This window comes from Monopterus albus, unplaced genomic scaffold (assembly GCF_001952655.1).
Source record: "Monopterus albus unplaced genomic scaffold, M_albus_1.0 scaffold12.1, whole genome shotgun sequence".
NCBI classification, from domain to species: Eukaryota; Metazoa; Chordata; class Actinopteri; order Synbranchiformes; family Synbranchidae; genus Monopterus; species Monopterus albus.
The window spans coordinates 274,095-287,165 of NW_018127892.1; the positions used below are offsets into that span (position 1 = coordinate 274,095).

The window sequence follows — 13,071 nt, forward strand, 5'->3', positions numbered from 1 at the left end:
TTTGGGGACAAGGTCAGAGAGGCCAGATTGAGATGGTTTGGACATGTGCAGAGGAGGGATAGTGGTTATATTGGTAGAAGGATGTTGGAGATGGAGCTGCCAGGCAAGAGGTCAAGAGGAAGGCCAAAGAGGAGATATAGGGATGTGCTAAAAGAGGACATGAAGTTAATTGGGGTGAGAGTAGAGGATGCCGAGGATAGAGTTAGGTGGAAACAGATGATTCGCTGTGGCGACCCCTAACGGGAACAACTGAAAGTAGAACAAGAAGTTGTTTGGCATTCAGTGTGGACGGCAAAGTAAGAATTTCATTGTACAGGGAAACACATTTCCTTACTGTGCATATGACAATAAATACTTTCAACCTTGAACCATACAGAAATCATGATTACAGCAGCTTTGAGCATGGATTTAGATGCCAAATACAAGTGTTGTACATTGTGCCGTGTCTAACGTACAGGTTAATGTTCATTTTAAAGGCAATTCTGAGAAGACCTGTAAATTTATTTTCCAGCCTGCCAGTCTCATCTGGCACTGAAGCAATGAGCCAGCAAGTTGTAAAACAAAAAGTTACTCATTCAAGTTGAGGGCTAAATGAATCATAATTATTTCGTTTGTGTTTAGAAATAATTTGGCTTTGTAACATAAGGTAAGATGTTAAACCACTGCTTCAATAACTGTCCAGTGAATTTAAACCCTTTATGAAATAATTAAATATGACACTTATAATATTTAGCTAATGACTTGGTAATTTATCACAGACAGAATGGCGATCCTATTAACTCTCTGTGAAATTTTTGCACTGTCACATGCCTGTTAAAATGTAATATGTCAGTACACATTGTGGTCGGTATGCATGTGTGTGTAATCAGAAATGGGGAAATTGTGTTATAACAGCTGACCTTTGTAAAGTGAGTGTGTATGTTATGTTTGACTGTGTTCAGACAGGGAAGACCCCCTGACTCCAGTATCCACTGAAGGACAATCTGTTTTCCCCTGTGTGAACACTGCAAATGAGCAATACAGGCCATTTCCTTGGCAATTATTACAATTATGTTAATCCCATGAAATACCCAGGACCACAGGAGCTTTGATCTGTGTAGAAATGACTACACATTGAGACATGCACTCCCACACATACACTGTGAAGAAGGTGTATTACCCAGTCACAAAACAACATTGCATGGATAGCTGGTGTCAGAACTCTGTCAGATTTAGTCTTTAGCCACAGGGGTCTCATTTGCAGTTAAAACTTATGAGATAGACATGTCTGCCTTATAGATTCAACTGAACATTATATTTTTAAAATGAATCCCTCACTGCAGTTCAAGCCAAAGCAAAAATAGAGGTGATATAATAGGGTCTCATATGAGAAGTCTGTCTACAATATTGTCCAATTATCATGTGTAGTTTGGTTTGTGCCAGTTGCCAGGAGGTAGACACTTTGTGGCAAAAAATATGGTTCTAATTTTCAGAGAAAATGAAACAATAAATATCCCTCTTTAGCCCTCTCCGTGGATTTGGAGTATTTACCGGTCTTCTCTCTGTTCGAGCCTGACTCAGACTTTCATGATAATCCAGCAATTACTATTGGCCTCTCTATATATTAGGTAAATGTAAAATAGGGAAAATCAATTTAGTCAGTGTTATTAAGTATTTATTAAACAGTGATTTAGGAAGGTTTTGCTTGTCTCAAGTTACTCAGCAGCCTACATTCAATAAGCATGCAGCCATGATAGAGAGATGTTTTATCCTTTGGAAAATGGTCATGACCCATCTGAAATTTGACAAACTAATTAATGCTGTTGACCAACAGCAACAGCAGCGTGGACAATGCTGTCCTTTCAGAGAATGGTTTGTTGGAATAAAAATCAGAGGAAGCTATTCTATGATAATAATTGTGTTACTCCTTCCATTTCTACTTAACCCTCTGTCAAGAGCATTTAGTTCCTGAGACTGGAATCGGTTGCACAAACACATCATTTGAGTAAATTGAATGAAAAAAAATTTCCCATCTGGCTCCAGGATATTTAGCTTGGGCCTAGCTGCCTTCTCCTTGCCAGTCAGTTTTATTGTTCTCACAACACCTTGCTGGCCGACCTTTGATTACCTGACAAAGTGTTTTTCTTCCCTAGCCTATAAACCTCCATGTTCCAGTTGTGTTCCTGACCTACCCGCTCTGCTCAGCTGCCTAGCTATGCCTCTGATTTCCCTGGCCTGCTTGGCTCCTTATCACCTGCCCGGTCCAGCCTTGAACTACCAGCCAGCTCAGCTCCACACACCTATCCAGGTCGGCACCATACTCTCAGCCAGTTCAGTTTTGAATGGCCTGCCCAACTCAGTGTTGTAGAATGTGCTCAGCCCACTCTCCACATAACCTGGCCTGCTTAGCTCTGCACTACCTGGCTCTCGGGTCAGCTCCCTACAACCTGTCTGCTCAACTCCCAAACAGTGAGCCCTGCACAACACTTGAACAGCCAGCCTCGATCTGCACCTATACTGTCTGCCCTGTCCTACTCCTGCTGTGCCAACTCCTGCTTCACCAGCCCGGCTCTTTTTCAGGGTCAAGTGATCAGAAATATTAGATATTTTTTGGAAAAACAAAACAGTAACTTGTGTTAAAATGAATATTATATGGGAGGAGCAACAGACAGAGAAAGAAAGTGACTCTACATTTAATTCCCCAACCCAAACCCAAAGGCTCTATGGACTAAACTGTATCTCTGTTAGGGGAGCAGTAAATGAAGGAATGAGGACCTGAAATTGGGTCCAGTCCATGATTTTGACTGGTAGCACTTCCATGTTCCTGAATTGGTAGTGTGGTAGTCATTTCCTCACCAGCTACAGTACTGCAAGCTTTGCAAGTGGTCCCTACATCATCACAGTTCTAGCTCTGCTTATTTCATGAGGATGTCAAATTGTTGTGCCAGGTTCTGGTGTGGCCAAGCCTTCATGGCTGCAAAAAACTATTAAGAGAGTGAGAGGGAATTTGCCGTCTGTGCACAGACAGACCTGAGAAGAAGACTTATCAGGTAAACTAAGCATCTGGTTGAATCATGGCAGCACAGGAGCTTGAATGTGAGCAGAACATAAAAAAAAACTGTAATATTCCAGGATCTTGGGCAGAAGAAGAAACAGAAAGTCCAGAATGTGAAATAAATATTAGTATTTTTATGTAAACATTTTTTTAATCTTCTTAAAAAATGTGAACTTTATAGTAATTCAGTTACTGGCTTTACTTTAAAAAAAAAACATCATATATATTTTTGCAATTTAATTAACATTTCTAGGTATTTTAGGATTACAGGAAAAAATTGTAAAACTATAATTTTTACATGTTCTTTTTACATTCAGCTTTTTAAAGTGACACAAGGAAATTAAAAAATCAAACATGTTTATTATGCATTCAGATTTTTGGCTATACCTAGTTTTCCACCACATATTGAAAACCTGCTTAAACTGATTATGTAATTGAGGACCCAGCTATGTTTGTGGTTAACAACTAAAAGCAACAGAGCATCCATGTTATTAGTGACACCTGTGCTTTTCCCCACTCTCTTTTCACATGAGTAGAGAAGAGAAATGAAGAAGAATCTAATCGAATCTTTAATTAAACCAAGAAGTCAAGCATTTTGCCACCTGTCTAATGAAGTACTGCCTAAAGTGTTAACCAAATCCATCACAGGGGCAGGCCACACAAGTCACACACAGTGTTTACCATAAAAATCAGTTCAGAGAAAACAGAGGTTGCTGCAATCCACTTACTACCAGAATGGTGATTTGTATGCAGACAAGCCCATAGGAATGATGAGCTGTGCAGGTGTGTTTGGGTGTTTTTCAAGAGTTCTGCTTGATCAGGAGAGACAACATCAAGTGTATCACACCTGTTATTTGATGAATACAATTTAATTTCAGGAGAGAATCAGAAGTAATCTTATCTTTGGCATCCTTCATTGGATTTGTCATCAGATAAGTGTGAAATTAGCAGCAACAGCTTGCCAGTTCCTTTAGGGCAGAGACACACCAAGCTGATGTGAAATAACTAGTGGTGACAGGCTGACCTCTCTGTTGCCACACATCACCTTTGTCTGGGCCAGTCAAGTCAAAAAAGTGGTACTTGTACACACCACACAGACTGTAGTCTGCGGTGTTGTGGTTGGCCGTTGACTACAGTCAACGGCCAACTAGCACGTACATTCTACGCCTGCATGACAGAAATAACTCCCGCCTACCAGCAGTTGGCGATATCTGTGATGGCCAGTCAGAAAGGGGAAGGAAAAGAGCTACAATGCAGTATAAGTAAAAAAAAGCACCTCTCGTTCAAAATATTTTTAGCTGATTATAACTGAGAGTATGACTGATAAGAAGTTGCAAATGACACTGCCATTCTCTGCCCTTGGTCTTTTGGTTGTGGAAGAAGAAAGGAGAAAAAGAAGAACAGATGGAGGACTTGTTTATAGATCTTGGCCTTGATGACCAGCAAGCCCCTGTTTTCCATTCTTGCCTCTCCTCTTGCTAAAACATCATTTCTTTTTCTTTCTTTCTTTCTCTTCCTTTTTTAAGCTGCTGTCATAAGCGGCCATACTGTATTTTTGTGCCTTGCCACGATCAGGCTGTGGGTAAAGATGTTGTCAGGGTCAATTCTCTGACACAGGTCCCAAATCTGCCACCGCGCTCTAAGACTGCTGAAAAACCACATCACTGCATACTGTATCCTTTAAACCAAGACACTACACATAACAGTAATGATGACACACTCATAATACCAGATGTCCATCTAAAAGGCATAAGCACTCTTTCTGAAGTGCTCCTTCCTCCTGACTCCTCGAGCTAGTGAATCATGAAGCAGACGTGAAAATCATGCAGAAAGAGTTCATGGATTAATTTACAGTACTGATCTTACTGATTTACATATTAAAGTGGCTTTGTAGGTGGTATGAAGATTGGTACCTGATCCAGCATCACAGAAAAAGAAAGTCTTTGATAGGATTTTGGCTCCAAATAAACGATGGCGCCATAATAAAATGAATTCAAGGCATGTTACTGGTGAAAGGTCCAACTGATCTGCAAGCTTCTGTAAAAAGGTCAACAACAAAAAGTAGCTCTGCACCCAAAAACATACACTATACCAGGTATAATTTGTATGTTTTATTAGTTGATGACATTTAATCAAACCCAAAGATTTCTTTTACATAAGTATTTAGCTCTTAAAACATGCCTGTCACTGGTAGTCAAACTGATTTAGAAATCACATAATTAGTTATAAGGAGTTAATGTGTGTAGTCAAAGGGTCTCAGTTGACTGGATAAATATAAAAAGTCAGTATCATGGCAAAATCTACACCATGAAATGAAATGAACACCTCACACAACTTTGCAAAAAGGTAATTGAAAAGCACAAGTCTGGGGATGGATGCAAAAGATTTTCTAAGTCAGTGAACATCCCTCAGAATACAGTTTACTCACTCAGTATGAATTTCAGTGAGTATGGCACAGCTTGTAGTAATGATGATGATGACTTTTATTGGCCAAGTATGTTATGCACAATAGAGAACCGAGGCAGCCATCTGCGGCACCAACTCACACACAAACACCGATGGCAGCGCTGTCCCTGCAAGGTGCTGCTCTGGCCATCAGTGGTATCTTGGGGTTCAGTGTCTAGCTCAAGAACACTTTGACACGTGGACTGAGGAGAACAGGACTCGAACCGTTGCCTTTCTGGTTGGGGGACAGGCAGTCTACATCCTGATCCACAGCCTCCCCAGCCTTCCTAGAGCAGACAGTCCCCAAAAACCAAGGGTAGCTTGAAGGGTTTATGGTTTGATGAGACCAAAACTGAGTTTTTGTGGCCATCAGACTCAACACCATGTTTGGTGTAAGGCTATGGAAGCAAATAATGGCCATAAAAATTTGAAAACTTCCAAAGTTTCATGCCCAATTTTTGCTTCAATATGAATGCAGCATATCATCACAAACATGGCAAAACATGGTGGTGGCAGCATCGCGCTGTGGGGATACGTCTCTGTAACAGGCCTTGTAAGTTATGTGTTGGTGGATGGTTAAATGAATGAAGCAAAACACAGAGAAGAAGAAGAAAACAACTTTGACAATATTTCAATCATTATTATGCATTTTAAAAGTCAAAACTAAAAGTACCTCAATACAGAGATGCCCTACTGTATGATATTGTTTCTGTTGATGCAGTAAAGTGTATGTAGCATTTTACTGCTGTAGTTGATCAAGGCAGAGCTGTTTTGGTAACATTATGGTATAACTGTACATTTGTCTGAAGAGAAAAGCACTATGTAAATTGATACCAATTATAATGGAAATGGACACAGTGTTCAGAATTAATTTCAATAAACTGTTGTAGAATGTCTATAGTCTCTCATTAGGATTTTAGGTGTCACTACTAATCAATGACTTTATACCAAGCATAACTCACTTAACATAAATAACTCTCTGAAGATTTCACTACAATTTACATTGTTACATAAATCTTCCCAGGAATGTCCTAGAAATTATAAGGCAATAATAGGACAGGTAAAATAATGTGTTACTGTTAATTTTATCTACTATATTTACTGTGTATACTTAACCTCTAACGGTGCATTATATTTTTGCCATATGTTTAATGTGAATAATCTTGGTAGTAACCACTAACTGAATCTGTCAAACAAATGTAGTGTAGTAAAACAAGAACAATATTGTTTTACTACACTACATAAGTAGTGTAGTAAAACTACTTAAACCAAAGCTGGGCCTTGGACCATACAGTAACATGCTGATTCTACAACAAACCACCAGTTTTTTTATGCAATTGTTCTCATTCTCACATCGAGAGGAGCCAGCTGAGGTGGCTCGGGCATCTGTTTCGGATGCCTCCTGGACACCTTCCTAGGGAGGTGTTCTGGGCATGTCCCACCGGGAGGAGGCCCCGGGGAAGACCCAGGACACGCTGGAGGGACTATGTCTCTCGGCTGGCCTGGGAACGCCTTGGCATTCCCCCGGAGGAGCTGGAGGAAGTGTCTGGAGAGAGGGAGGTCTGGGTATCTTTGCTTAGACTGCTGCCCCCGCGACCCGGTTCCATATAAGCAGAGGAAAATGGATGGATGGATGGATGGATGTTCTCATTTATAGTGAAGAGAGCCTTAACTCCCACTGATGGATGATGCTTTCGGAAACAGAAGCTGGACTATGTCACCGCTGAATCAATAAAAGTTTACTCAGCAAAGCCCACCAGTGCACTGTAATTCGTGATATTCTGGTTCAACACAAACATCCCCCTGCTGCCTGGAAAATGTGAGCTAACCTAACCTAGGCTGAAGATATGAATTAAGATTCAACTGAGTTCAAAGTTCTGTATGAGTTCTGAAAACATAAAAGTAGCTCAGTTAAGTCAATTGAACTTAAGAAACCAAGTTCAAAAGGCACCTCCTCGCTAGATCATGGTTAGCATTGTTTTTATTAGTATTTATTCAAGCGATACAGTGAGTTTCCTTTCTGAATGGGCTCTCAAAATAGAAAACTGAATAGTCTCTGGAAAGTTTTATCTCTCAAACAGTGCATGCTGGCATGTCTGCTAGTTTTTTTTTTTTTTTTTAACTTTATTGAGTTAACTCAAATGTCTTTGAATTGTCTATATTTCTTGACTGTTGATGATGTGTGAAAGTGAAATTGTGTGGATGATTACAAAAGGAAACTAATCTTTAATCTGTAACAAAAATTGAGGTATCTTAGCACATCATTAAATGAACTTTACAGTATATACATACATCTGTTCTACAGTATATCAGCTATAAAATGCAGGTTCTGTGAAGAAAATGCATGTTGATAATTAAATTATTCATGCATCTGCTTTTTTAAACATGTGGGCGTTTGCATCAGTATACATAATTAATGAATTGTGTGTTGGGAGGAAGAGCAGTTGCTCTTTTGACTTTGACTGCCAGCAGAGGCAAAAGAATACTGGAGGTACTGGCACTAATCACGGGCCTGTTTCTTGCAAAGCCCAATTTAATGGAGAGGAATCACAGAGAACAACGTGCACTCATTCTGTGCTTTCGTCTGTGTGTGCATGAGTACCTGCCTAATACTGTGTACTGCACAGATGTGGATCCGTGCAATGAGTCTTTCTCAGGGTAATATCAATCTGTTTTGTGAGGTGGTCTTGTTTTTCATTTCTTATGCGAAGTTAATATTTTCTTAAGTATAAAAATGAAGATTCTCTGAAATAAAAACATTTTGCTTTCATGTGGTAATGTGTTGTAGGTTTGCTGTTAAAATTAGAGCCTAAGTCAAGGTTTATCTCAAAGTAAAGGTTATAGACCTTCTCCTAATCCTCAACGGTGGAGAGCCCACATTAAGGATTAGGAGTGGCAGTCAGTCACTGAAAACCTCAGTTAACTAGCTGTCACACATAATGGCAATGGCTCAAAAAGGAATCTGCAGTGTCCTGGAATCAAAGCTTCAGCTGTAAAAGGTTGGGTGGTTGTTATTTCTTCAGAAACTGTGTTTGAATTCCATGAGTAATGAGGCTTTGATCACCTAGGCATTCTGTTCGACAGACACGACTTCACACACCACTGAGTAGTGCTATTATGTAATATCTAATAATTGACAGGCAAATATATCTGAAATAACTGCCCTTTAATTGTAGTAGAAATTTAACATGTCATAAAATGAAAATGCTCATGAAAAGTACAGGACTTCAGTGAAATGACTTAGATGCTATACAGACTTGAAATGTACATCTTGTGGTCTGGGATTAGCTGTTGAACAGCACAGTGTGACTGAAGAGTCCTTGTTACAGCTTCTCATCATCTCACACGCTTGGCTAACAAGAGCTGCCTCCCACAAGTCTTCTTGCCTTCATAAAGACCAGCAGCTCCTCAACTATAATGACACTTAAGCCTCAAGTGAACTGACACCCATGACTGTCATTTTCAAAGTTTGATACATTGGTCTTAGTAATTAGTTTAGATGCAAACCAAGTGTAGAAATGAAGTTGCTGCTGCAGTCTTCAGTATACAGACATGTGAATGTGCTCTATAGGGAGGGTATGGAAGGGTTTCTCTTTCTCTGCTCTTCTGCTGCGGGGCTTTGTTTTGTGTGCTGTACATAGTTTTTTTTCTAAGCGTTCATTTAGAGTGTATTTTATTAAGACTCTCCTCTGAGACCTTGCTTACTAGTTCCCAGTAACTGCGAAGGCAGTAGACAGGTCATCAGACAATATGCAGACAGTGATGGTGGCGACAAGGCAAACGCCCACAAACAAAGGCTGACCTAGGGTCAGCCTTAATCACATGTGTAATTTCCAGCTTCAGCTGCTTTCTTGCTCAGCTCCTGATTACAGTTTCATTTAAAAAAGTAAACACAGCAGGTATCCCATCTTGAACAATGGAATTGTGGCCGCACTGTTCATGATCAATTATATTTCCATGGAGAAATGTGAGAGAGGCAGTAGCAGGCTCGCAGCAAAAGAAAGTAAACACTTGTGCTGATGAGCTAAGATGTAGCCATCAGCAATGCCACAGAGCCATGTTGCTGTGTGTCTCAGTGCCTGTATATGCCCACCATTGTGTGGGTGCTTTCTGTGTTTGCTGAAGTATTGTGCACTAGTATTGTGTGTATACTGTATATGGAAGAATACCTGTGTTTGTTCTTTCATGTATCAACTAGTTATATATCCTTAGATGGTTATCTAGCACCATGAGGTTTCAGTGGTTGCAGGGGGAAGATTAATACCTGTCATTTACACAACAATAGATTTTGTTGCCTTTTCTGTGATGGTAGATCGTGGTCTGAGGGGAGATGAAATTGATGCACTTTGGCAGCAATGACAGCTTTTGCAATTTCCTTTACACAAGCAATGCATAAATACAGTGTTGAAATATGCCTGTAAAAATTCATTTAGGTCACTGTATTTCCTTAAGCGCTACTAGGTGGCTCACCTTGCTTACGGTTGCCAAACAAGAACTGTGAAGAACTTTACACTGGAGAAACAAAACAACCACTTTACAAGCACAAGGCAAAGCACTCTGTCTGGAGGACAGCAAAGGTGGCATACTGTATTGGCCTGAGAGCACAGATCACTTGAACGAGAAGTAAAGGAAGCCATCTATGTCGAGGAATGGCCATTACTAAAAATGGAGATGTAGTCTATGACTCCAATTATTAGTCCTGTAGTCCTGACATCCCTTCCCAGGCAATTTAACACCCATTCACACCTTGATTCATGTGCCCTTAACAGCCCACATGATGGCTGCATGGCGCAATGACCCACAAGGTGTGAGCGGCTCCACCAGTCAAGCAGGACTGAAGAAGCCTCTGATACCACTTTTGAGTATTAGTTCTGAGCTGGTGCCAGAGCCAGTTTGGAACTGGTTTGAATTGCGAACCTTCTAAGGACTGGTTTGCTTTTCCATGGGCTAGAGACCCACCACAGACTAATATAGTTATGTCACTGTATATGTCTGACTACATCTCTGCTTTCCCAGCAGTGCTAGTGCCCAGCACAATAACAACCATAGAGGACGTCAGTGTCTCCCTATGGTGTCCCCTTTGTTGTGTTGCTCCTGACTTTGCAAGCCAAATGAAGCCAAGCACATTTGAGCGGCTCGTCATGATTTCTATAGACAGCGGTTACATTCCAGAATGGTAATTACCTAACCCGTATTGATTCATATTAACACTGAACGTAAGATGTTACCCTTTGTTAGTTTTAGTCTTTAGCTAACAGTCTCCTCTACAGTCAACTGTTGCTTCAATTACATGTCAGTGAAGCTCATGTTTGTTGTGGTTTTTAAAAATGGTGGTCACAGAGTTTTAGTTGGCCTTTGGTCCCAATAATCCTGCCTTCAGCTCCTGACATAAACTGATCTTAGTTCGAGACCAGCAGCGAGTAGGTGCTAAGTTAGAACCTGTTTTCCTGACCCAGAGCCAGTTCTTTGACTGTCGAAACAAAGAACTGGCTCAAATTTAGGCCCCGAACTGACTGTGGTTCAGTGGGTAGAGTGGTCGTCTCCTAACTGGAAGGTTGGAGATTCAAATCACGGTGCCTGCAGTCCACATGTCAAAGTGTCCTTGGGCAAGACACTGAACCCCAAGTTGGCCCTGGTGGTTGGAACCATCGGTGGCCTCTGTTCTGTACTGGAAACAAATTCCTTGTGTGTGTAACATACTCGGCCAAATAAAGTGTTGATCCTTATCCTTATCAACTGTCTTGATCAAAAAGGGGTCTGAGATGAGAGGTGAAACATTTTCAAGAACCTCAAGCAAATCCAGTTGTGATATATAGCAATTATGGGCAGAGTGTTCAAATAATTCACATTAATGCTTAATTACTGATATAATAAGAAATGTCCTTGGCTCTATCCTAGCAGTCCAAAGACAGCTGATATCTGGAGAAAAGGTGACAAGCCAGCCTTCACTGTCACTGAACTAGCCACTGACCAGGGAAGATTAGTGACAGTAAATTATATTTAGTTTTAGCATTTGGTAATTCTTTGGCTGATGTCCGACAAGCATCTACTCAGACCTCTGTGGCACGCTGAGTGTAGTAAGTGCTTGAACCTGCCCAAGAGGGAAGTTTGTCTAACTATTGTTTCAATGTGCATAACTGGACAACAGCTAACATTTATCTTCTGCAGCTCCTCTGTGCTTACACTGAGTTTAAAACTTGCATTTTGCAAACATGATTCATGAAATCTCAGCCAATCCTGGTCCAGCTTGCAGCTCACACAGTGTGATGTGGAAACCTGAATCTTGTATGTCATGTATACTGAGGATGAACTTTCCAGCGAAGCACAAGACATCTTGTGTCCAGTAAGTAAACTGCTGAAATGAACAATATTTGGGTATTCATACATTCTAGATTTGTCAGTGAGGGGAAAGAGGGGAAATGTCATTTTAAGAATTTCTATCTTTCTTTGTTGAAAAACCATATATTCTTTCTTGCCTTTTGAGGCCAAAAATACATTAACATATAATTTTTGTATGGTATTTTACTTTATTGCTGGTAACTCTCTGAGATGTTTCTTCTAAATGGGGCATTTGATAAAGCATACGTGAAAAAATTAAATAAATATAGTATTTTGCAGCTTAAGAAAAGATGAACAAAAGTGGAATAAATAAATGCACAGTGTCATAAGCCAAGGGAGAAAAACAAGCCTATGAATATACAGTAGGGGATCATACTGTGACCTTGCATGACTCTGAATCAGGCAAACGCTCCTGAATGTTAGTTATGGTTCAGAAATCTGCATCCTGAGCGGCCCTCTGGCTGAGCTCTCTAAATCTGTTGCTATTCAATGGTCTGACAATATAAAATTAGGTCTGTATTTGGCTACTTAAGGGGATGGTTGAACAGGCTCTTTCAATTGTAAAATCAGGGCAAAATTGCTAAGTCGGGTGGCTGGCTTTCAGTGGGATAAACATTAGGCTATTTCTCCAAAACAGACAACACATCCTCCATCTGTTGTGGTTTGATAAACAGCTAAAGCAGGTCAGGTGGGCATACAGGTTTCTTCACAATAGGCTTTTTATACAAATCATACACTATTCTGTTGTTGTGTTACATGGGAGGCCTGCCTGAGTGCTGTTAGACTCAAGGTTTTTTTTTTCAGTTTGGTAAGTGAGGATAAAAGCCATGGTTATATGTTAGTGAGTTAACATGGGTGTGAAAAGCTGGACTCATTCTCAGCTTTGACCTGAAGAACACTGATTTATAAAGAGACAGACAAGAAATTGAATGGGCCAATGTAATGCTGAAAATCATACTGAAATCTAACATGTAAACATTTCAGATAAAAAGCTGAAAACTGTTTGGAAAGATAAAACACACTTGAACCTGTTAAGGCTGCCTTTGATTGAATAAAACAGCATTTTATGGCAGATTTTTCAAAACCTGTTCTTCAGTAGTTACTCTTGTACAAACCCTGATGATGTGCAGTTTTCTATTGTTGTACATGTTCGCTGTGTTGATATTTTGTGCTCTGCTGGTAAACCATTCTTGAAAAGCATATATTGCCTCTTCATTTTTGTAGCTGTAGTAGTTGAATTAGAAATCAAAATA

General features: G+C 40.2%; 1 protein-coding gene across 1 annotated transcript in view; it reads right to left on the reverse strand.

Moving 5' to 3' along the window:
- Window positions 1-13,071, reverse strand: part of tacr1a (tachykinin receptor 1a) — a 59,982-nt gene that overhangs the window by 23,738 nt on the left and 23,173 nt on the right. The window lies entirely within an intron of this gene.